This window comes from Motacilla alba, chromosome 5, assembly GCF_015832195.1.
Source record: "Motacilla alba alba isolate MOTALB_02 chromosome 5, Motacilla_alba_V1.0_pri, whole genome shotgun sequence".
Lineage (NCBI taxonomy): Eukaryota > Metazoa > Chordata > Aves > Passeriformes > Motacillidae > Motacilla > Motacilla alba.
Genome location: NC_052020.1, coordinates 28,940,713 through 28,966,505, shown reverse-complemented (window position 1 = coordinate 28,966,505; position 25,793 = coordinate 28,940,713). Strand labels below are relative to the sequence as shown.

The window sequence follows — 25,793 nt, the reverse complement described above, 5'->3', positions numbered from 1 at the left end:
TGGCCTCTGCTAAAGGCTGGAGAACAGTCTCATGGGGTGGCTGCACTCTTTGCCCAGTTTAACTCCCCGCCAGGGTAATAAGAGGTTACTTAGAGCATGAATGTAAACTGAATCCAAGTGCCAGCTTTGCCACAAATATATTTGATGATGGTGCAGCTCCTGTGGCAAAAGAACAAGGTTGCTATCTTAAGACACCTGCACTTCCCCTCACCTGGAGCCATTTGGCAGTCGGAAGCCTGCAGATCTGCTTGCGTCAGAGTTACTGAGCAAGAGCTTGAGTACGAAAAAGCCTGAATTGTAGAAAACAAGGTGGGGGTGGGGTGTTTTGGTTTATTCCCCCTCCTACCACTCAGTTCCCAAAGTTTCAAGGTAGGAAAGGGAAGTGCTTTCATCACAAGCAACGTTTCATCACTCACAACGTTTTGTGAGTTTCAGATGAGTTGGGCATTTCACTCCCCTGCTCCCATGGGAATCCTCAGGTAAACAGACATGTCTTGTCTGCAGTGGTGCTCCGATGTACAGAGGCTGGGAACAGAGGAAGGACAAACCTCCTGACTTTATTTTTGCTGGGGGTGTAAAATGAGCCAAGGCTTTCTGCAGTCGCTATTCTATACATATCTTTTGGGTCTGATGCTATTTTTGTTGGCTGTGACCCTGGAGGTGTAGGTGTGGAAGTGCCTTTCTGCTGCTCTCTGCATGCGGGTGTAGATGTTTCCTCTGTTCCAGGCGCCTCCTCAGACTCTGTGGCCTTTCAGGGGGAGTAGGCGGATGTCAGCGTGGCCTTTCCCCACCTGTCTGTAACTTTTTAATACTTCTTTTTATTTTGGCCTTGCGCTTCTTCCATGGAACGTCTCTGGGTAGCCACTGGGAGGTGTAAATGGCTTGAGATGGAAACCACAGCTTGTAGGTGCGCCCTCTGCCAGGCTTTTCTGGCACCCGAGGAAGTCAGGTCTCTGCCTGCTCCCAAGCAAAAGGGATATTACCAGCTGCTCGGTGAGAAAACAAATTCACAGAGATACAGGAAAGTGTGTTAAGGTGGTGGGAAGCAACGGGAGTGAGATTCCTGGCAGCTCGGGTATGTAAATATTCATAAAATAGAGAGTGTGTGCATGTGTGTACTTTGTGGTGGCAGGAAACCCAAGAAGCTAGCTCCATTATTTTTGCTGGAACTGCTAGCAGCTGTACCAGACAAATATTATAAGCTCTTAATCCTCCTGACTTTACACCTGTGAATGACCTAAAGACCATCCAAGGTGATCTAAATTACAGCACATCTTTACTAATTAGTAATGGGTTTTGGGATCTGATTTAGTTGTTTGTAAAAAGGGCTTTCTGTTTTTCAGTAGTTCAGATGTTGGACTGCCTGTGGGGGAAGCGAGGGGAAGGCAGGAGGTGGAGGTAATGTGTGGCCTCTTCTGAAGTGTCACATGGATGTGACTAGCCTGCCACAAATTTAGCACCGGTGGCACTGACAAGACACTGCAGTGGAAAAAGCAGAGATGTCCTTTTAAGCAGACGCAGGGTAAGGAAATTGGCTGAAGTTAATGGATCTAAGTTATAATTTCCAGTGGAAATACTAATGCAATTAATGTATTTCCACACAGCAGGACAGCAAGCCCATGCAAGTGTTTAGCTGTTTGTCATGACTGCTCAGGAGGCTGGTCCAGCCACATCCTGGGGTCTGTCCAGCTGCACCCAGACACATGCAGCCTGTGCTGAGAGTGGGAGCAGGGCTGAGACACACCCCAGTGTGGCAGTAGGTTTGAGGGGCTGGAGGAGACCATCACCAGGACCGGCTTCTGCATGGTTGTGGAAAGTGAAGGTGCCCGACGAGGAACATCTGTCTCGCTGCTTGTGACCTGGGTGTGGGGCTGTTCCTTTACCCCAGCTCCATGGTAGTGCAGTCCCCAGCTGGGGTCTGCACGTCCTGTCTGGACACGGGGATAAGCAGGAAAGCTCAACAGCCTCTTCACACAGCACCACAGATCTCCCTGCTGCCCACTTACTGCTGCACCCACCACCTCCTGCAGAGAAATCTCTCTCTTCTTAGGGGTGTGCCTGTTCTCAGTGAAGTTACAAACCCTCTAGGGCAAGGCGCAAGACTCGTCTGTCTCCTCCCTGAACATGCCGCAAGTGCGTGAAGCCAGAGAAGGGATTTCCATCCTGCCAGTGTGGTAATGGGAGCTGAGGAAGTGCCCAGCCTGGCTGCAGCAGGGTGAGGTATGGAGCAAGATGTGTTTCTCACCAGTGGTGGAGCAGAGCCACGAAGCTGCTGTTGGGGAGACTGGTGTTCTATCCTGCTGCAGGTCCCCGGAGCGGCACCCCATCCCGTCCCTGGGGAGAGTCCACATCCATGGGACAGCCTGTGCAGCCAGGTGCCAGCGTCCTCTTTCCTTCGGGTCTCAGGCGGGCACACGGTGGTCCTGAGGTCCCCAGCAGCCCTGCTGGGCCCAACCTCAGGAGTGGATTATTGTGTGCAGCAAGGGCACAGCTTCAAATAGGTGTCCCTAACCTGGCCTTATCTGCACAGGGTTCTGTGCCTGCCAGGGCAGAGGGAAGTCAAATATATCTCACATCAGTAAATTGTTGTTCAGATTAAGGGAAGTGCCAGAAGCTTTAAAGAGGCTGTTGGCAGATTCCAGGAAAAAAGAAACAAGTGACACCTGCTGCACATCAAAACAGCAATTACCTTTGTATCAATGAGATGGTTAATGCATGTAACAAGTGGTTGGGGACATGGAAAGGCATAGATCTCAGAAACCAGGACAAAATCAGTTCTTTCAAATCATGCATCCATGGTCCCGAGCTGATACACAAGCAAGATGATAATGCAGCACAGTGGTTTTTGTTGGCCTCTGCCTGTTTTCAGCCACAGCAGCCCTAGCTGCTGATTATTCAGCAGACATTAACCAGTGGAATGTTTCCATGATTTTTTTTTTTTTAAAGAGTGCTGGGACAAAATGCTTTCATCTTTTTATTTTCTCTTTGAGAAAGTCTAAGACAACTCCAGAGCCTCTCGGATTATGACATTTATGTGACATGCAGTGCTGGTGTCAGAAAATGCTGCTTGCTGTGCTGGTGGCCACTTACTTCCAACAAGCTCAGCTGTCACCCTCTGAAAAATACCATTTTGTCCTTTCACAGTGGAGCTTGTCATAACCTTATTTCCAAACACATGGGTTGCACTCCACACATCTTACAGCTCTGTGAGATATTTGCATTAGGGAGGCAACTTGCTTTCCCGCCTATCCCGTTCCATCAAAACACACTTTTAGCACCAGGCAGGAAGCCAAGGTCAAGTCTCCTTTTCTTTCTTTTTTTTTTTTTTTTTTTTTTTTTCTTTCTCCTCCTGCCTGCTCTGAATGCATTTTAATACAGACTTCAGCTCCATTATTATATCTTTTCCCACAAGACCGTTGCCTCATTCAGACCTCAGCAGGGAACATGTTTTAATCTCTGCCAGCTTGGCATGGCTAGAGAGCCCTATGCCCATAGGAGCTCCAAGGGGGAGGACACAGAGGTGAGGCTTTTCAGATTCCCGTGCACAGAGGATAGAGAGAGGAGTTTGGTTAGCTCCAAATCTGGTAGGGCATTTCCAGGGAGCCTCTCCCACTGCCTCCCTTGTCAGGCCAGTAATGAAGAATGCCAATGACGATGCGATTCCTCTCCTCTGTTTTTAAGTGCCTAAAAGTTAGGTGTCTAAACCTAATTAGTTGGACAGGCTTCCTGCATAGCCAATGGAGACAAATAGGCACCTCTAGTGTATGATTCATGTCACATATCTTGAAGTTTATCTTGAGAAGGGCTGACTCACCCAACAGCCAAGCACCCGCTTCTCTTCTGTGACTGTGGAGGCAGATCAGCAGCTTGCTGAGGGTTTGACAGCTACATTTTGGGTGTCCCAAGCTGGGCAAGGTGAGTCCTACTCCCAGCTGTGGCAGTAGCTGTGGAAAGCATCATCACTTGGCTGCTCTGGCTTGCCCCCCTCCCACCCTGTTTCCCACAGAAGGTCCATTTGCAGCCCTGCCCAAGCAGGGCTGGGTTTTAGTCTGTCCAAATCACATTATCAGCCCTTATGGCATTATCAGACCAAGTTAAATATTTATAAAGCACCTGGGGGCAGGGTCCACATCTTTCTTCAGTTTGTATATTCCCTCGAGGAGCAAAGCCCCTGTGCTGGTTTGCAACCCTTTGCAGACTGGTGCAATACAGCACCATGAGTCTGTGTGCCAATCTGCATGTCTTGACAAAATGCAGCTGGGAATGCAGAAAGACCTCAGGGACATTGGGAAATAGGCAGGAGTGAATCATAAGAGTCAGGAGAAGCAGCTAATGTGTGGGAAAAAGGCAAATGTGCTACCTCGGCACAAACATACAATAAGGAAGTATGTAATAATAATTATTGTTATTGTAATACGGCCTGGGTGAGCATTTGGGAAAAAGATATCTAATAACTGACAAGCGACGTGGCTCGGTTTGTTTTGATCTGAAATTCAAACAATGGTTGTGTTTATAAGGCAATAATACGCAGGGTACTGGCACCACACCAACTATGCACTCCCCAAGTCGGGTTTATATAGGTCATGCCAAACAAATAATAGTGTTCTTCAATATAATTACTGATTCATTACAGAAAGAGAATGTAATTGAGTCTGTTTGGATTTCAGGGAGGTGTAGATATGGTAAATTCATACATTTGAACTCAGATTGGGAAAGCTTTGTGTGCTTGCCGAGTTCTGCTCATCTAGGATTCAGAGATAAAATTCCCACTGCAGCCTGCCCCAGCAGCATGAGCCTTCCCTCAGGCTTCAGCAGTTGCTCATGCTCCTGCTGCCCTTTGCAGACTCTTTCAGTGCCCTTTGAAGCACTTCACAGGTAAACTGGGAAACTAAACTAATGTTAGAGCAAGAGCCAGATCCAAATATGCTGGACATGGCTCTTACCTCAGGCAATTGCACGTACCCCTTGATCCTGGGGGTATGCTGGCCCCTCCACTTCTGAACTTTCTGGTCCGTGGCCCACTTCTGGATATGTCTCCTGACACACATCATTCTCAGTGTTCCTGCAGGGGAAAGCAGCAAAAGGCAGAGGATGAGATGGGCTGGCAGTGCCCACCAGTTCCCTGGACAAAGACGCCCCAGCTTAAATGGCACATTTGGCCACAGGAGAGTTAAACTGTGTTGTTCTCATCCTGGCATGAGAGTGGGGTTGGACAGTGGTAGGGCCATGCTGCCACCCAGCATGGCAAGCAGGTGCTACCAGCACTCAGCATTAAAGGACAAGAGCCGGGCTCTGAAGGTGAGGGAGGACCGGGACTTTTGAATGGCTTTGCCACAGGCCATTCCCTGGGGTGTGGTGGACTGGCTTTTTTTTGGCTGCAGTACTCTGCTTTTCCCAGGGAGACCTGGGCAGTCCTACACAGTCTGAGGTGTTTCCTGCTGGCTTTAACCCTGTGTGGACCCTGCACAGCACACAGGGGTGGATGATAGTGCCCAGAGTAGCCTCCTCAGCACCCAGCACGCTGCCAGTACCAGCGACAGTGCTCTGTGTGACACCTGGGCTCAAGGGGTTTACCCAGGAAAACACAAAGCATGGTGGCACAGCCTTGGAGTCAGCACCCCTCATGTCCATCACCGGCCCTGCTGCTGCTCGCCACAGTACACTGGGCAGAACCCCAGTCTCTGTCCTCCCTCCTGCCCTGCCCCAGGTAGCAGCTGCCTTTTAAAGAAAGGCCAGACAGGCATAATATGAGGCTTCCAGAAAAATGGGGACCATGCTGGTCACCCTGGTGGACCAGCACCCAGTGGAAGGAGCATTGATAGAGCACTAGACCCACTAGTCAGCTGACTCCTGCGAGCTTCTGAAGAAGTTCATCAGGAACATGCAGGGACCATAGTAATTTATGCTTTCAAAAGGTCTTTTGATAAAGGCCTTTCCAAGAATGAAACAAGCTTGGCAGCCATGGTATGAAAAGTCCCATAATGGATTGAAAATTGAGTCAGAACTGGCAGAATGGGGGAAATATCCATTACAAGTAAAAGGCCAGTGTTCCAGTTGGGGAAGAAAAGTTTACTGGGTGGAAGGGGGTGGTGGGACCATGCCTAGCAGAGATGAAAGCAGCCCTCTGAATACTATTACAAAAATCAGTGAAGGGGGAAGAAGGATAAAAAGGCAACAGCATTTGCTGCCAACAGAGAACCATGCATTATAAATGCAAGCAAGTCTTGGCAGGACTGGGAGGGACTCCAGAAGATTCTAACTAAACTTGGAAACCAAACCACCATGACGGAGAAAGTTCAGTGCACACAAATGCCAAAGCAAGCTGTTTTAGAAGAAATTGGGCAAGCCTCTTACTCTGAATTAGAAGTTGTTTTGTGGGGGTCAGCAGCGGACGGGGGCAATGACTGTTCAAGCATCACACCTCAGACACCTGCACCGTGGGTCAGCATGAAGAACATGTCATCCTATAACCTGGGTACCCACCACAGTCCATGCCCACTTGCCCACTGTGAAGCAGGACCTAAAGAAACATTGTGAGATGGATCATACTGAGTCAAGATCTGAAGTCCATCAGAGGCACCATGGAAGAATAGAAACAGGATCAAACGCAGAGCTGGATGGGGGACTTTTTCTGTGAAGGGAGGTTGAGGAGTATAATATTATTTCATTTGCAACAGGGATGAGGAAGACTACAAAACAATAGTTCCCTTTAGCAACAACTGGCTGATGCTTTCAGTTTATTTGTGCTCTGCAAGTTGAAAAGAGAGATGTAAAGGTGCTTTTAAAAATAGTTGCAAGGAAGTTTGTGCTTTGCCACTGCCTCTCAGTACTGTTCCCGGCTGGATGTGATCTGCTGATAAGCTCATACCTGGCCTGAACTCAGCGGCCTCTGCGTGCCAAGCCACCCCGAGCAGTACACCGGCGAGGTTGCCAACACCCACTGGATGCAATTGCCTTGTGGGCAACCTCCAGCCCTGGGCAGCAGCTGGTAAAGCAGCCTGTGCACTGAAAGCCTGCTCACATCAGTGCCTGGCTGTCACGGTGTGGGGACTACACTGCGGGGCTAAATGTGGTCCCTGGCAGGGCGTGGTGACACCGAAACTCATGCAATAAGAAATGGGAGGGGGGTCTGTGTGTAAATAATTTACTAGTATGACCTGGCTGTCAGTCCCTTGTTTATTTTCATTAAGTTACTAAAGAACCATGTTGATTCTGAAACAAGTTTGGGGGACCAGAGAACATAGAACAAAGGCATCTGTCCCCTGTGTGTGGCAAGGCAGCCGGGCTGCGAGGGGACAGATGCTTTCTGAATTTCCAACTTTTCCTGCATACAGAAACCTTTGTGGATAAACCAGAGAGGGAGAAACGCCACGTATTCTACAGGTGTCTGAACCAGAAAGGTGGGAGCTTTGCCTCATGTTCTGTGGAATACCAGGGAGGGGAAATTGTTGGCTGGATGATGTTTGTCACTATTTCAATCAAGGTTTCTGGGTGCCCCCAGCTGTGAGTGCTGTGCTGGGGCCATGGATCCACAAGAGAGGTAGGCTTTTGGTGGAGAAACAAAAGCAAAGCATGGAATTACTGTCATCAAAGAGGAGCTAATCATGCTCTGACAAGAGCAGAGACATTGGGCCTGGTGTCTGGGCTACCGTGCAGTGCAGGTGGTGAGCACTGAGGGGATGATGTGATGCCCTGCTCCACAGCACAGTTTCCTCAGAGTTGTGAAACCCAGGCAGCCTTGAAGATCCACAGCAGGATGCTTCCTCCTTACCTCCTTATCTCCTTACCAATCCTTTGCTTTCTGTAAGGGGATAAAAGGTGTTACAGACACATGAGACATTGATTGCTGGCTACTGGGGCTGAAAAAAGAGGAAGGCTAATCCTCCTACTTTCTTACTCTTTTTTTTTTTCTCTATCTCTGTTCCATACATCATGTGGTCATAAGAGAATCTAATTTTTCAGCTAAGAAAAGCATGCTGTTCATGTGAGCTAGCACAGAGAAAAACATGAAAACTCTGAAGTGTGAGTCAAAGACTAGATTCAAAAGCAAATTTACAGAATTCAATGTTACTGGTTTTATTTTTTCTTAGTTATGTTCCTTAGGTGACTGACAGTATTTTTGAACCTGTCTGTCAAGCATTTGGGATTAGCTCTCTTGGAAGGGTGGGGATGTGGACCCTCTAGTGCCACTTGGGAAATGCCAAGATACCAGCCTAGAGCTCTTCAGGCGGAGGTGTTACTTGGCAAGTACCAAAAGCATAAACAGAAATTTGGGAGCACCTCAGGTGGTCAAGGAGAAAAACAGATGAGTTTTTCTCTTTAGGTCTCCTGCATGTGGCTGGTCCAGCTGGATAATAGGTCCAGCAGTTAACTCATAGCAGCAGGAAACTCTGCCTGTTCAATGGTTGCCTGATGTCCTGTGTGAAATGAGTGTTCAGCCAGTGCTGCTTTGTTTATCTGTGGATGGACACTTGCTATCTCCAGGCCTACAGGGCGAGCACTGTTAGACATATCAAAATAATTTTTAAGAAGTATTCTGACTGCAAAGCTCAGTGCCTTTCAGTTTGTGTGCACTGAGCTGAGAAATCATGCCCACTAATTGTTACTGAAGGTGGCAGTTGGTAGGCCCACCAGTACAATGCCAGGATGGCTGGGCAAACTTCTGCCCCTCCTCCCACGTTCAGATGTGTTTGAGATGTGCAGCTCAAAGATGAGCAGTCTGTTACCTCTGATATTGTCGATGGATAAAAATCCTGCAGGTTCACGATGTGGTGGATGTGTCTGTGTCTGTTGCAAATGGAGCTGTTCCAAAACGCAAACCAGAACTTCTAAGTGTCATTAAAATGCTGAAGGCCCATTGAGGAGCAGGTGCTGGGTGGTAGATGGTAAGGGCTTTCTTAGTGAAACTGTTCATAAGAGGAAGTCTGCTGATGGAGGGAGGATCCTACAGTCGCCTCCAAGAGTATAAGCAGAATGAAAAGCAGCAGCAGCAGCAAAAGCCAGTAATGCACCAAAAGATGCGTTCAGCCTAAATCAGACCAATGAATTAGCTGTACTGGTGAACTAATATGCTAACTAATCCACATCTCCTGAACCCTCAGCTCATCCCAGGCAGAAGGTTGTTGCAATGATGATGCTATGAAGAGGCCTGGAGCTCTGTCCCATAGCTGAGTTGTGTATCTGTATGACCAGTTTGCATTTGTGAAGTGCATACATTTCACAGAATCATACAATCATTAGGGTTGGAAAAGACCTCCAAGATTATTGAGTCCAACTTTTGACCAAACACTACCATGTCAACTGAGCCATAGCATTAGGTTCTAGATCCAGTCATTTCTTGAATGCTTCCAGGGATGGTGACTCCACAGCCTCCCTGAGCAGTTCATTCCAATGCTTGACAACCCTTTCAGTGAAGAAATTCTTCCTGATGTCCAACCTGGACCTCCCGTGGTGCAGCTTGTGTCCATTTCCTCTTGTCCTGTCACTTGTCGCCTGGGCAAAGAGATCAACCCCCACCTGGCTACAGCCTCCTTTCAGGTGATTGTAGAGAGTAATGTGGTCTCCCCTGAGCTTCTTTTTCTCCAGGCTAAACACCCCCAGCTCCCTCAGCTGCTTGTCATCAGACTTACTCTCCAGACCCTTCACCACCTCCACTGCTGCAGAACAGAACACAGGTTTCGAGGTGTGGCCTCACCAGTGCTGAGTACAGGGGGACAATCACTGCTCCTGCTGGCCACACTATTGCTGATACAGGCCAGGATGCCACTGGCCTTCTTGGCTGCCTGGGCACATGCTGGCTCATGGTCAGCCCTCTGTTGACCAGCACCCCCAGGTCCTGTTCTGCTGAGCAGCTTTCCAGCCACTCTTCCCCCAGCTCCACGGGGTTGTTGTGTCCCAAGTTCAGGACCCAGCACTTTGCCTTAATGAACCTCATACCACTGGCCTCAGCCAATGATCCAGCCTGTCCAGATCCCTCTGCAGATCCTCTTTTTTGTCCCCGAAGAAGTAAACAGTAAGTGGTACTGTGCACATATTAGACTAAGAAGAGTGTGTGTATTTGTGTGTGCTTGTGCTGGCTTAAGGAATTGTGTATGTGCAAAAGAACAAGTGCTAGTGAACACATAGCAAGACACCGAGTGGCCATCGCACATCTGCGTGTGAGTGCTCGAAACTGTGGCAGAAACAGTGTGAGCTATGACAGGGAGCAAGGGTGAGCAGGGCTGTGTGTGTGCTCACTCACTGTGAGAGCTCACTGAGAGGTTTTGCCAGCCGTGGGGAGTGTGGGTCTGTACCGAGAGCAGGGCAGAGGAGCAGTGCTGTGGGCACAGGCACCCACACACATGGGAAGGGAGCAGGACGGGCGCGTGGCACTGCAGTGCTGGAGGGGAGATGCAGGAAGGCTTTCTCTCAACTGTTTATACAACATGGTTTGACTCAGCAAAGAATTAACATGGTAAAGAAAAATCTAGAAGTGCTCTTGCCAGCTACAAGCAGAGTGATCAGCATACACAGGATGTGGTAAGAGCTAAAGGCGTCCCGTTATTAACTTCACTTTTATTTCAAGGGGATTCGCTTCTCTGTTCTGGTTCCCATTTGAGAAGTGAAACCCAAGGTCACGGTACCATCACAAAAGAAATACTGGTCACAGCTCATTTGTTTTTCTGCTTTATTATTATCTTTTAAAAGGTTACTTTGCTTTTCCTTGAATGGAATTTATTGAAATTGCTGGTAACACATGAAGTCCTCACTCCCTGTTTCTCTCCTGAGGAATTATCCCATTTGCTCTCATTTGAAACTGTTGACTCTGAGGGGAGTGTTTATACCTCACAGTATGGTGCAACCCAGAGCAGAGGGAAAAATGCAGGTTCCTTCTAAGCACATTCAGAGCCTGTGCACTGCTCACAAGGTGCTTTGTAAACATTTATTCATTCTTGTACACACGCTCCCTTCCCTCCCCCATCAGGTGAGGAAATATTATTGTCACCATTTCACAGATGGAAGAAGTGAATGCAGATAGGTCTGATGACTCACCCGTAACCACTGAGGCCGATTTAGAGCTGAGGTGTTAAGCTCCCAGCCACCTAATTTAATCCAGCAGGTCACGTTCCCACCCAGGCCTGACAATATAGGCCATGCCAGCTCCATCTACCTGCCACCCACTTGTCCTGTGAAGCAGAGACACTCATCTCTGCGTTTGCAGAATGAGATCAGATTGCTGTGGCTTACTCCATGCGGTGTTGTCATCAGAGCGCGATATATCATTATGATATCATGATGTTATTAGGCCTGAAACTAACGCAAGGCCACGCACAGAACAGAGGTAGGCAGTTGGAAATCAGCGACCGTGTGCTCCTCCACCACATCACAGGCACACACCCTGTACCAGGGTGTTGGTTGATTCCGCCGCACTGCAAGGATCTACAAGCAATCTGCGTGCTGGGCAGGGTCTCCCCACCTTCTCTTTTGGGGCCTGGGCTAATTTCTGCCCATACAGTCCTGGTGCAAATGTCTGAGGAAGGAAAGATGGCCCTGTGAGGAGATGGAAGGAAAATGTTTGCCTCTCGAGTGGAAATGGCTCGCATAGCACATGGTCAGGAGACAAAGATCATGGCCCCAGTTCTTTGTGAGGGTAGTTGTTTTTAAGTGCTGAGCACTTACAGGAAACTAAGCCTCCTAAAAGTGGTTCACTACAAGCGCTGGGAAATAGAGCCCTCAGTGTCTCATCACAGCTGAACATCCAGGGCCACATGTTGCCACTGCTGTTTGCTTTTGCTTTGCTATTTAAAATCCTCACCTGTGTTGTTACCCTCTCCCACACAAAATCAAGAACAACAACAATAATAAAAAAACCAGCTCCTTATCATCTTCCTTTGCTTTTCACACTGTTTACACAGGGCATGATTTCACTCATGCCCAGCTCATTGCAGACAACTCAGATTAGTCAGTTCCCCTTTCTGAGACTGGCTGGTCTGGCTGGCTGGGACTTGGGCCCCACGAGATGCTTCACACTACTGAAAGGGAGGTCAGCTTTCCTTGCATAAATCTTAACTTCTGTTTTAAAATAAAATACTTGGTGTTTTCATCTTTGGAATATAACCATTGCAATAGGTCATTTCAATGAATCTGGTGTTGCTTTTTTTGCCTTGTCATGTGCAAAACTTGTTTGCATTGCCATGATGAAGTTTGTAGAAAGATCCATCTTGATTTCTGTGGGCTGGGACCTGTCTTTCAGGGGCTGCTACTGTACCTGTTGAGAGCAGTGACATAACATCCACAAATTTCAAGGTGTGAGAGATAAAAAGTACTCAAGACTACTTCAGAGTAGGAAGGGAATGCATTTGAGTGCCAGGACTGTTCAGAGGCCTCTCTACATCTCTTTCAACCATCATGTGTGGGTTTGAGGTGCACTGGGACTTTGTAGGGAAATGGGTGAGTCTTGAGCATCTAGAAGGCAGATGGGTAGTTCTTCCTCTGGCCCTCCTTTAGGACCGAAGTGCCACTCACACTGTGCCAGAGACATGAGTTGTAGAGAGTCAGGACAACACCTTTATGGGCTCTGGAGTTGAGGTTTCTTTTCCTGCCAGAGGGTTAAATGTGGGCTTTCCTCAGAGGGCAGAGCAACCAGTGGCAGGAGAGCTTGGACTGGCATGTGGAAGAGCCTCAAGTCAGCACCGTTCATCCACAGAAACAGAAGATTCATTGTTGTTGAACTGGCAGAAAGTTAATCTCTTAGTTAAAATATTACCGGGCTCTACTTGCTCTTACCCTTCCACAGTGCAAGGGGCAAGGGGCTCAGTAGGTCAGCTGGCTATTACCTGACAGCAACTGCAGGGACCCGGTCAAGGCCCAGAGTGTGACCTGTGCCTCCTTGGTTGGATCCTTTTCCACAGTTCTTGTTCTTTTATAGCCCCTGTTCACACTTCAGTGTGTTTTGTGCTGAACAGAACAAAGTCAGAACCCTGCAGAGAAGAAAGCCCAAGCCAAAGCTAGGTATGGTCAGCACATCAGCTGTCCTGCAGTAACAGAGTGCACAGCATCAGCACCACTGCTGAGAAGGGAAACTCCAGTCCTTAGAACAGAGCAAAACACCGCGCCGAAATTTCAGGGGTCCTGAAGGCAGGTAGGGAAGGCAGCTGTGCCAGCTGTTAGAAACAAATAAAATGACTAGTTGAGGAGTCACAAATTCAGAGCAAACACCCAGGTAATACCCCACCTTCTTCTAAGTGGCATAAGTCAACACCCAGTGGCACACGTAATCAGAGCCCTGAACAGCATGGGTTTGCTTGCTGCTGGTGTAGCTGCTGTGCCTACCCCAGACCCCTGCTCCCAGACCTAATCCACCAAGACAGCAAGTTACAGTTTTGCTGGCCAAAAAATTTCTAAATGGGAACAGGGAGCACTCCTCACTATCTCTTGCAGGTTCCAGCTCAGCAATGTGTGCTACACCCATTCATCTAAATGCAGAATTAGTTCTGAAACTAATGATAAGGCTTTAAATGCCATCACACAGGTAATTTATTTCCCCACTGTCCCAAAGTGCTTCCCAGGTGCTGAAAAGCTTAGCTGCCAAAATCTCCATGGCCCTTGTTGTCAACCTCAGCAAGACAGCTCTGCATTGCACCATCTCTCCTATTCATGCTGGGTTTCAGCCCTTAATGTGCCAAGCCTCAGAGCCCCCAGCAGTGGGGGGAGGGGAGGGGGGCTGTTCCTCTCTCCACACAGCTGAGGAGAAGCAACTTCTCCCTGTTCACAGAGGAAGTGGGTGCTGGAGCACCACCATCAGCTATTGCCTCCTGTCTTTCATGTGAGTCTTCCCTCCTCTGAGCAATGTGTTGTACCTTTAAGTCAGCGGAGCTGTACAAAAGTGAGCTAGGTGTGATATCACACTACAACACACTGCCTGTGCTGAAGGCACAAGGTCATCCCACCCTTGGGAAGGGGAGGGAGGACACGGGTGTGTTTACACACACACGAGCACACCTCGGTGGCTTTGTGTAAACACGTGTACCCACGGAGTTTCCATTTGGAGACGTGCTCCATGTGGCACGTATCTGTTCAGGCAGGAAAACATCACTGCCTCAGTTCCCGCAGCAGAATCCTTTTTTGTTTTTTTCTCTCTTGGGTTCTGGAGTTACTTCTGGTTTACAAAAATATCACCACAGGGCAGCCTTCCTGATAGGTGGAATAGTTTCCCCTTGAGAAGAAGCCGGTGGAAATCCCCTCTCTTGAGACATTTTTAACTTTGCCAGAAAACGTACGGTGGGAGTGACTGCTTTAACTAGTGAGCTGACTGGGATGAGCTAATGGGTTTTTCCATATCTGGTGTCTAGTTCCAGGGATTTCCATGAACTGCTGTCAGGACAGAAGAAGGCAACAGATTGCAACTGTGGGATCTGCTGTTTCAGCTCCACTGACACGTCATTCCCCCAGGACACCCAGTGACCTGGTTAATCTAGTTCTTTGCTTCTGACTTCTCGTAAATGATTTATCAACTGGCGTGGATCCCTGTTTGCTTAAGGAGGCGTGTGATGACCTCTAGCAGACCGACTGCACTGAGCTGCAGCCCACATTTGGCACCCAGCTGCTGGTCCAGCTCGTGACCCTTGGCACGGGGAGCAGGAGGACAGGGCTCTGGCAGAGCCCAATGGCAAGGACTCCTGCAGGGAACTGTGGGTGGTGTTTACAGGGTTTTGTGGAGAGCCCTGGTGACTAAGCCGTCAGCTCATCAGGGAAGGCGCTTGCAGACCTGCCTCAGCCTGTCCTGACCCCCATGGTGTGTAGGTCCTGGCTGGAAGGCTGGCTGTGTTTGCTGTGTACAGACTGCAGGGTGCAAATCCTGGGAAGCATCAGCTGTTGCACCAGCACCAGCCTTGGGACCACATACTCTAGAGAAAAAATAACAAGAATATCTGCCACCTTGTCCATCCTCAGTGATGACACCGGTGTCAGACCCAGTTGCAGCTCTGGAGCTCTTTGTCATGCACGTGCACAGGTCAATACCCACACACAAAACTCTACAGCTCAACAGAACCTTGTACAGCTCTAAACTCAAGTGCTCAAGCCAAGGAGATGAGGGATGATCCTGCAAGCTTTACATCCCACCTTTGTAGGTGAGGCTAGAGTGTGAAAAGAGATCAGATACCACAAATCAGGAACCCCCCTAAATATTGCCCCCTAAACATGTGCAACTCCCTCCCTGCCTTTCCTCCAGGCCAGTTATTGCTGCTTCCTGCTCTGATTGTTTCAAATCTGGTTATCTTGAGTTATGCCTGTTCTGGCAAATATGGTGCAGCAGAGGGGAGGTCCTGTTCTCATCAATGCTGTATGCATGCCACAGATCACAGAGATTAGCATGGGAGGAACAGCTGAGATGAGCTGCTTGAGGGAGGCATTGGGAAGCTTGCAACAGAGTGTAATGTTTAGAAAAATAAAACTGCTTAACAAAATATTTGTTGTGGAAGATACAGAGCCATACTGAATTTTCAGATGGCTGGAGGCTGTTTCACAGGGGCAGCACCCAGCAGAAGGGGAAGCTGGGGAAGTCTGCTCCAGCACCAGCCTGGACAGCCCCGCTCCCAAGAGGCACAGTGTCACACCACCCTAGGGCCACAAATCACCAGGGAGGGCCGGCTCAGGCTGCGGTGAGGAACCTGCAGCCACATGTTGGCAAAAGCATGGGGTGTGTTTTCTTCTCACACAAGGGTGGATCTGGAGCAGCTTTCAGCTTCCTGGGACCTGAGAAGTGGGGCTCTTTTGTTTATAATCCAAGAGGATGGAGGGTGCAGCTCCTGTTCCCTATTTTTGGTGGCACGCCACCGGCTTTCTTGCCTTGTGCCTCAACAGGAACCTCTGTGTTCATGCATGACAGGCTCCCAGTCTACACCTTGTAAAGCACCCCAGCATCACAGAATGACAGACAGCTGGTGGGATGTGTGAGGGCTGTTCCACCTCACCAGTAGCAGTCCTAGCTACCCTGTGACTCAAAATGCAAAACCACGCCCCCAAAACGTATTCAGTCTAGGCTGAGCCTACATTCCCTATGATAATCCCAGTCATAGAGCAGAGAAACACGATGGGGAAAGAAGGGAAGGCTAGAAAACTATCCCAAGTCATATTTTCAACCTTTAAATGTGGGTGGAGGTACTATAGGTATAACCTTCAATGTGAATTTCCAAGTATTGATAGATATTTATTTGGGCAACTGAGGGTTCAGTCTTAGTTTCAAGCCCAAACTCACTATTCGTACCACCTCTTCCACATACAGACTTACTCTCCAAACAGCAGAAAAGATTCAGATCCATGTTGAAATTATGTCCTTACCAGCAACACAGGTACTCCAAGCTCAAACCTCTTGGCTTTGCAAACTCAAACTGGTTTGCTGAGGACAGCACAGGTGTAGAGTGATGCAAGTGCAAAACTCCCCCAAAGCATTCCTCTGTCCCTAGGGCAAAGAAATAAGAGCTGAGTTTTCTCACTGAACTCTTTTGTAGCAGTGGCACATGAAAAAGAGTACCCAGTCTTTGGTAGACTGGGATTGGAACCTGCTTCCTCTCATCTCCAGTCTCCCAGACGAAGGGAAAGATTGCTTCCAGGTGCCTGGCTGTGTTCCAGTCCTGGCAACAAAAGACCATTTTCTGGTCCATTATCTGTCTGTTCCAAAGGGGTCTTATTTTGCACTTTTTTGACTACAACCAAACCATTTTATTGAGCGGTTCTGGTTTGGCTGTGCTAAAGTCACCCACCTAGCAGAGCAGTTCAGTTCAAGACAGAGAGGTCACACCTCTCAGCTGGGTGTTACCGTAAGACATCCTACCTGGATGCTCCGGCCAAGGTTACAGCTACCTGCCATGTAGTCACGGCATCCTCCTTTACCACCACTGTCCTTGAAAGACCGGCTCAGAGTTAAGAGGCAGCTGATCCCAGTGTCTTATCCAGGTCCGCTGCTGATGAGGCTCACATTAAATTTACTGGCAAGATTTAACAAAACTGCATGCAGAGGGGAACCGTTATGGATGAAGAGAAGTTAAGGGAATAATAACCTGCTTTTCTTGGACCTGGTCCAGTATTCACTAAAGGGATTTCCATGAGCATTAGGAGGATTCAAATCAGACCATAAATTTCTTGCAAATTTTCTTTTGCTTTATTAAAGCAGAAGAAAACCCCGAACAACCAAACTAAAAAACTATCTTAAAAGTTGTTTCCCCTTTTTCTTATATATTTATTCTGCTTTATGCTTCTTGGCACTGGGCAAAGTATATCCACTCTGACAAACCCGTGATCCGAGAACTTCCCGTAACATGAGAAACGCCTTCCTGAGCCCCCCAGCTTTGCAGGCCCTGCAGAACTGCCTTAGCCCTGCTCCACTTCCCGGCCCGTCACTCGTAACAGGCACCAGCTCAAGAGAATTACACACCAAGAGGACATTCTTCCTATCTTATTATCACCTTCCCAAGCTATCAATTAAAAAAATGTCAGATTTCTGTACCCTGTGGATGTCATTTACCTTGTTTGCACACTTTGTTCTTGCAGGGGTTTGACACACACTTCCATGAATCGTCTGAGGAGTAGTGCTGCAGGTATCAAGGCACTTGAAGATGCTGTCATAGTGTCCAATTTGATTTCAAAAGGGCATTGCTCCTGCTGGCTTTTGATGTCAGTGCAGGTTGGGCAACTATATCCCATCTGTAGGTACTGAACACCCTTCAAGTCTGGGTGACTGTCCCACTTACCTCTTAGAATACAGTACATAGCTCTCAGGATGTTGAGGGGATGCAAGAAGTGACAATGTTTTCAGGAACTACAGAAATGGGGTACTTCCAAGTAAGTTAACAAAGTAACTTTAATCAGAAAGACAATTTATTAACATTTTCTGCTAATAGCCAGCTCTGTAGATTCCCATGATTCCCACTGCCAACATCTCTGATACGGAAATATTTACGACCCTTCTCCTTCAGAAGGCTGGGTTTTATCTCATTTAAAATAGAGAGAGAATGAAGATTCATCTATCAATGTTAGCTATGTTAACTCTCCCTTTTCGTCCCCATGCTTCAAAAAGAATAGAAGCATTCAAACCTTAAAATGGAATCACGGAGAGTCGCAGCGGCTGTGAGCCATTAAATGCTTGGCTGTAGTTTTTTATTAAAACTATTAAAGCAATTTACTGTACAGGTAGCCTTGGCAAAGTAGGGTTCAGATTCTTGTTAGGTTCACAGCCCTATATCCCCAGAGGTCGAGTACAATGTGCGAAGGAGACTCTGGCTCTCGCCCCAGGAGAGCTGCCAGTGCATCAGCCAGAGCACAAAAAAAGCACCTGCAAGTGTGAGGCCTAATGGAGCTGCTATTGCTCTGAATTCCAGAGAGAAAAAAAGCCAAAAAGAGTTTATTAGAATGCAGTCTTGACTGCCCTTAGGTTTTGGGTAGAGAGTGTGAGGCCTGTGTTTGCGGCCCACTTTTGAGAGGAAGGCATTTGTGTCTCCCAGCGTGCTGGGGGGAGCAATGGGGCTGCCATCTAGAGGCCAAAGTGACCTTCCAGCACATTCCCTTGGACAGCCGTGCGCTGGCCATCACCCGCTCTCCTCACTACCCACGTATAAAGGACTCCCCAGTTCTAAATAGAATTGCCACACTACAAAGCATTTCTCCATCCACAATATCTCATTCAAGGATTGCATATACTGCCTTAATCAATCCAGCTTAAGAATAGCCTGTATAGATAATTGACGCATCTGCCATGGGGATGAAAGACAGTATGAAATATGAGATACAAAGCAGAATCTTGCAGAAATACTTGAGAGACTCTGAGAAGCTCCAGATTTCTGGGAATGATGTTAAATGTGTGGTATTAAAAGATTATTAGCAGGAAGACTCAAGCATGAGACAGAGTTTGTGTTGCCTATTAGGCACATCAAGCCCTATAGCCAGAGCAAGCATGATTTTCATCTGCTCATCCCATTGCTACTCCTTACTGTTGCCAGGCTTTGGAAGAGTTTGGTCTGGAAATGCCCCAGAACTGTATCTGTTTTGGCTCAGAATGTGCCTTTCTCCCATCCCTACAGTGATCTCATTCCTCTCTGACAAAAAGATTTGCTGTGACCAGGAGCAAGCTCTGGGTACCTAGGCCAGGACACTGTCCCTCCCAACCTCTTCCTAAACTGGACACTGCAAATCAAACTCATCTGAACTGCTGGCAACTGGAGCCAGTCTGTAACATGTTTTGGTGCTTACAGCCTGTTCAGAAAAGTCATATCTTAGCTGTTGCTTCTTTACCATGGCTGCTCCTCTACTTTGCTGCCTCATCTTCTGTCTCATCTGGCTTAGGAATGGCCTCTCCCCTATGCATTTCCCTACAGCACGCAAAGGAGTCATTTAATACTGACAAATGCTACGGGGAAACAGGCAGAGGACTCTCAGGGCAGCCTACTGCTCTCCAGAGTGCCCCATGCTAATCTGAGGTGTGTTAAACCCTACCACCTCCACACCTTGAGCACACGAGGAGGTTGGAGTGGAGTGGGAAGGTGAGGGTTGCAGGGCAATGATACCCTGGTCTTGTAGTGGAGAAGTTCAACCAAAGGCCCTCACAAAGCACTTCAGTTCTGCTTGCACACTGCCTGCCCTGCACCCTCCACATTGCAAAATCCCCTGCTGATGTGACTAAGAGTCACGTTCTGTGGCCTCAGCATCGGTTTCCACCTCTCACAGCCCTGAAATGGAGACAGGGATATGTGATTCGCTTTCTCTTCTCCTTACCTAAGACTCTCTAACCATGGGTGATTTATGCCCAAGGGGCTGGACGGACATTTCTGTCAATATTGTTGTATTGGCTAAATAAAACAGATCTGAACCTTGCCAGTGCTGCTTACATAAAGGAAAGAGGAAGCAGCCACTGGCTCCAGCAAGCTCTAGCAAAGTTCTGCAAGAAGCTGCTAAAAATAGGGCTACCCCTACATTTCCATCCTGCCTTTGACACAGTCACAGCTTTCACATCCCATCGGCCTCACCATTTCCTTGTGGCGGGCTTGCCTCACGCCCCAGCGTCACCGACAGCCCTTCCTGCCTGCGGACAGCCTCAGGAGCTTTGAAGTGCAGGCAGCTCCTTCCCACCCTGCTTCAGGCAAACACTTCCCCTGCCCTCCTTACCTGTGCCTCAAAGGAGAAGTGGGGCAAGCCCCAGTGACAATCTCACCCTAAAAGTCCCAGAGATACTGAAGACCAGAAAAGCTTTCCACAGTGGAGGGTTTCTCAGTAAATTAAATGGTGGAAAGTGTTTGTTTGTGTACTCTGGGTTAATATTCCCAAACACTACCTTTTGACTGTGGTACTTATTCTTGGAGGACTTGAGCTGAAAATTACCTGAATCTGCTTCTTGGAGTAAAAAGGAAAAGAAGTGATCCCAAGGTAGAGGGTGGGATGTGAAGAGGAGCCCTTCTGCGTGATCTGAGACTCAGGTGCCCGCATCCCTGGAGCCAGGGAGGTGGCTGTTAGCCAGCCAATGATGCTGTGTGCATGCTGGATGACAGCACGTGGAAGATGGAGGTGCATTGGCAATGTGCTATAGGAAGAGCAAGAGTGTTGCCAGTTCTGCTGGTGCTGTTCCTGAGAGTTGAACTCAGAGTGGATGGCATCACTGTTAAGCTGAGGAGAAAGCAACAAAGTCTGTGAAGCCAGATGAAATGGAGACTGTTGAAAATTACCCATGTGTTTGCCCAAGGTTTTCCAGATCCTGGGGAAGTAATGCCCATGGGAATTTGGGCCAACAGAAAGATCATTAACATTTCTGTTTCCCCTGCTTTTCAATCCAGCAGGTACCAGAAAGGGCAAGGCAGCACATGCTGGATTCTTGAGAGACAAGTGGGATCAGGGAAATCCAAGACCAGAGCTCTGCCTTCCTCTCTGGACCATAAAATGATTAAGCATCTAACCACCTTGTTCATGCTGCTGGAGCAGGGGTCCAGAAAGTCTGGGACCTGATTCACTCCTCCATGAGTTTGGAGTCTGGCTGTTCTGGCCTCAAGCTCTCAAGCAGAGGGATGGGATCTTGAAACTTCACAGACCCTGATTCTGCTTCCAGGTATCAAGGGTGAACTAAGAAAGCCAGCCGAGTCCCCTTGAAGTAAAAAGACTGATGATGAAGAAGACCTGAACTCCTTCTCCAAGGGCAGTAGATGTTGTCTTGGGGTAGTCCTGACTTTGGAAGAGGACTGGAATGTGGAGAGGCTGCCTTGAGGAGTTGACTTGGTAAGGGCCAGAGGTCTTGGGTGAAAGCAGGGAAAGAGCCCCCAGCCAGCCTGCAGAACAGCCTCCAGGAGTAGCAGCCCTTTTGTAGGCACTGGGAGGTAAAACATAGCAGAAAACCATTCTGCTCAGAAGTCACACCTAGGCAACAAGAAATTTTCTCCAGACCAAACTTCAGGAAGTTATTTCCTGAAGCATCTTTGTCACCAGACTCCTTTGGAGGAGTGGCAATATTCAGCATATACCTAATGCTGTCTAGAAACAGGCCATGGCAGAAGGGTGCAGCCCCAGTTCTGGGCAGCTCCTGTGGGTACACGTGAAGGGGGAGGAGGAGGATGGGGGTGGGGATGGCAGCTTCCTCAGCAGACAGTTTTGTTTCTCACTGTAGTGCAGAAGAGAAGCATTTGTCAGCTCTCACTGCTTCTGAGCCTTTGTAACCTCTCTCCTCTCAAGATCAGCCGGTGTAGGTTTCCTGGGCAGCTGCAGTTTAATACCTGGATCTTAATTCAGTCTCTCCATCTCCCTCCCTCACCCTGCCAGAGCTCACAAAGGTGGGCAGCCGGACCCTTGGTGAAGCTGTCGGTCTGTGTCGCTCAGAAGATGTTGTGGGGATCGGGGGAGCGGCCCTGGAACCACCCCTGGGCTGGAGAATCCAGTGCACAGCCCTTCAGAGCATTTCTCACCGTGGCCGTGATGACAAAGAGACTTCCAAGGGCTCGAGGAAATGCCAGGGTGTCAAAATGATGGGACCTAGATTGTCTGCACACACAGACGTGCCTTCCAACAAACAGGTCCTTCAGGAGATCTGCACATGGCTCACCTCCATGGCTGATTTTTGAGCCCCCCTCCGCCGCTCCTCCACCTTTTCCTTCCGCTCCCCGGCAGGTGAACGTGCTGAAAACCTCATGGGGGCCGAGGACAGAGCTCCGTGTGTGTGTGGGTGTGTCTGTGTGCGCCGGGGGTTCCGCAAAGGCAAAGCTCTGGGTCAGAAGCGCGATTTTGGTGCGATTTTGGAGTTTCTCGAAGCGCGGTTTCCGTGAGGCGGTGCTACAGCGCCACCTGGCGGGCCGGGGCTGCGCGGGGCTCCTTCGGTTCCCGGGATCCGCCCCATGGGAAGCGGTGATGGCACTGCCCGCTGGGATCGCACTGCTGACGAGCCGGGCAAACCCCGCTGTCACCTAAACAGCGCGATCACGGCGAAGAAGCGTGGGCAGCCCCAGAGCCCGGCCCGAGGCAGCCCCTGAGTGCTGCGTCACACCACAGCCTCACCGTAATCACACGCGTGACCCGCCCGCGGCACGCTCCTCTTCCACGCGCTGCGATGGCTGTTGTTCAGGCAGCAGGGACGCTTGTGGGAGGGTAGGAAAGTGCACAGCGCAGGTTTATGAGGTCTTAGCAGAGTTAAGGAAATTCACTCACAGGTTTTGAGGTGTTCGCGGTGAGATTTGGGATCTCAAAATATACTGTCATTGATTCTCACTGGGAAGGAGATACAGCGTAGTGCAATAATTTTGGTGCTCGCAGATAAGAGAGACAGCTACTAGACGAAAGGAGATTCAAGAGAGTGCGTACAAGAAGCAGATGTGGGGTTTAGACCATCCAAGTGCCAGAACTGGGGAAAGATAAAGTAAACGGAAACAAACAGAGGGCAAGTGTGGGCAGAAGTCTTGCGGCAAGCAATTTGGGCAAACCTGGAAGACCAGTCTACATGATCAGTAATGGTTCTTGCACAGTGCTAGAAACAGGCTGTGACAATTTGAATGAGAAGGAAACTTTTTAAACCTGTAAGAAAACGTAGGGATTTTTGAGCACATCACTTTTCAGTTAAGGCATTCTCAGGAACTGGCAGTGATGCAGGGAACACGGCAATGGCTGTACCTGCAAGAGACAGCAGAGCCGCTCACCTGTACTTCTTGTTAAACAGCCAGTGCGACCCAAAGCTTTACTGGAAAAAATACATAGAAAGGACAAAACCAGTGCAACCAATACCAGCAGTTCAGAGTGAAGCACTAGATGTGGTATTTAAGTCCAGCTCTGGTAAATTCCATTTTTGGCTGGAGGCATGAAAGGGATGGGCTGTCAAGAGAGGCCAGATACTGATTGTGTGATGGTCAGTACCAGCAGAAGGAGAGAGTGCCCATGGGCTAAGCACAGTCTGCTCTGGAGAGAGAGCTCTGTCTGATAGCTGGAACGCTGCTGGCCTGGACTCCTGATAGCCTGAGGCACGTGGAAAATCCCAACCAGAAGTCACAGTGGGGCCTACATCCATAGTCTCATTCACCGAGTTTGGGGACTAATTCCTTCAGCTGTAGATGTGAATGCAGACTTCATCCAGTTTCCTTTCTTTTACTTGTATGTTTCCCTAACATGTCCTTGTCATTGCTGTGCCAGCATATGCTGCACCAGTGCTACTCTGTCCCCTGACTAACATCTGGCTCAAATTTTAACAACAGTTTAGGGTACCTCTTCTTTTCAAGACTCTAGACTGAGAGCCTTTTCAGATTTTAACTTCAGCTATACCCATGGGTGCTCACTTCCCTAAGAGAGTATCCGGGAGCATCCTACCTCTATGAACTACAAAGTAATATCCACAGGACTCCGATCGAGGAGAAATCAATCGCCTTGGAACACCAGAGAGCTGTTGGGCAAAACAAATACAGCATGTGTGGAGGACCCTGCTGAACCTGATCTCAGGCTCTCCAGTGATGTATCACACCTACATACACACATATGGAGAGAAATTCTAAGTCTGAACTGAAACATCTGCTCTGGATCTGGATCTTTCCAGATCCACACAGCACAAGAGATTTCTAGAGTGGAAAAGAAAGAACTGGGAAAGACCACATTCACCCTTGGTTACAGGAAAATGCCACCACACTACACAATATCATTAATTACCAGTGAAACTCTCTATTTTAAAATAAAGTCCTTTGTTAACTTTGAAAAACATGTTTTGCCATACATTATTCCCTCCCTCATGGTCTTAGGCCCAGCAAATCAATAGTAGTGAATATCCTTTGAACATCTTGAGACTACCCAGGCAGAGTTGCCATTAGCTGGTATTTCACTACAGCATATAATTGGCCTTGCTCCTAAACCCTTGCACTTTCCTCTTGGTGCTGACTCTAAGGCTCGGAATGGCTCCCTGATGTTTCTGCTGCATCCCCTCCTTTAGGCTGGCATGCATGGAGCCTTCTGCCAGGTATAACTGTTGGCTAATCAACCTCATTGTCCTAGCAAATCACCCGGGGTGAAAGGCTAACAACTCTCCAGCAGGTTTGCAGAGAGAGGAGGTGAAGGGGGAACTGATTGCAGGGCTGGAAAAATGGGAAACGTGCCCTCAGGTACTGGATGCACAAAGCACTTTGTCAGCAAACAATGGCTATGGAGTGGAAATGAGGGAAACAGATGGGAAATTACATGCTTCCAAAACCTCTGTAAGATTAATTCCATTTAGGAACTCTACAAGTCAGCTCTCAGAGCGGGGTGTGGCAGAACCTGGCAGAGCAGAGAAATTCCACCCCTGGCACTCAAGGCTCTTGACCCTTTGCCAGAGCAGGGGCAGAGCGATGCGGGTACCGATCCTGGGGTTGTTCCTACTCAGAATCACGTTGCTCCTTCAGCGCGGTTTTGAAAGAGAAATGTCTTGTCCTCGAACACAAGTCACACCCTTCTCAGCCCACTCGTGGCTCCAGGAGCAGTGGCACAAGGACAGCCAGGAGATGGCATGAGCCAGGGCCAAACCTGCTCAGTGAGGAATCCTGGCCTTCCTGGCGGGAATATTCCTCCTCCTCATCCACTTGTTTGGCAACCACAACACTCGCTTTCCTTTTCTCATCAATAAAGCAGAGATGTGATGTGGCCAAGTACAATTAAGCTTCTCTTCCTGAACCACTGGGAGATCCTTGGATGAAAAAGCTGTGTGTTAAACTGACAAAAATGTAATTAGTAATTAAGAAGTGCCATAAACATCACAGAAAATTTGCTCTTTGTTTTTGGGGAATGATGCAGCCAGTTGCTGAAATGCAACTAATTGCACCTGCTCGACTTCCAGGTGTGCCCCATGCTGCAAGCAGTTGCACGCTGTAGGATAAGGCTTCCTTCCCCTAGGAGGAAAATGTCCTGTGGTAACACAACTGCTAGCACATTCAGATCACGTCATGCCAAACATGCAAAGAATGAAAGAATAGTTTGGGCGGCAAGGGACCCTAAAAATCTAACTCCAAGCCCCTGCCATGGGCAGAATCACCAGCAATATGGTTTTATAAAGGGTGTTAGCCTTGAAGCCTTATATGTACCCTAGTTGTGAAGGCAATGTAAGAATCTCTAGTATTTCAAGTGACAAATGAATTTACCTATAGGAAGATTCCAACACCTGTGGCCATTTGGTTGTTGGCTCCTCTGCTGAAGTGTCAGAGCAGAAGGTACCACACAAACCTGTTTGCAAGGACTGCAGAGAGAATCCTTTTGCCATTTATTCAAACAGCCACTGCTGGCCATGACAGTAAAATCCTATCCTGTCCTCCAGTTAGTCAGCATCTGGTCACTTATATATCATGACT

General features: G+C 48.5%; 1 long non-coding RNA gene across 3 annotated transcripts; it reads left to right on the top strand.

Annotated features, from left to right (window-relative positions):
• Window positions 1-448: 448 nt before the first annotated feature.
• On the top strand, window positions 449-25,762 carry LOC119701281. 3 transcript variants are annotated; one of them, XR_005257054.1, is made up of 3 exons: window positions 449-1,075; window positions 2,089-7,400; window positions 20,799-25,762. It is a non-coding gene; the product is annotated as an uncharacterized LOC119701281 (long non-coding RNA). The 3 variants fall into 3 exon arrangements; XR_005257053.1 differs by having other exon boundaries at window positions 2,051-7,400; XR_005257055.1 differs by having other exon boundaries at window positions 449-7,400; window positions 20,799-21,234; window positions 21,772-25,762.
• Window positions 25,763-25,793: the final 31 nt, after the last annotated feature.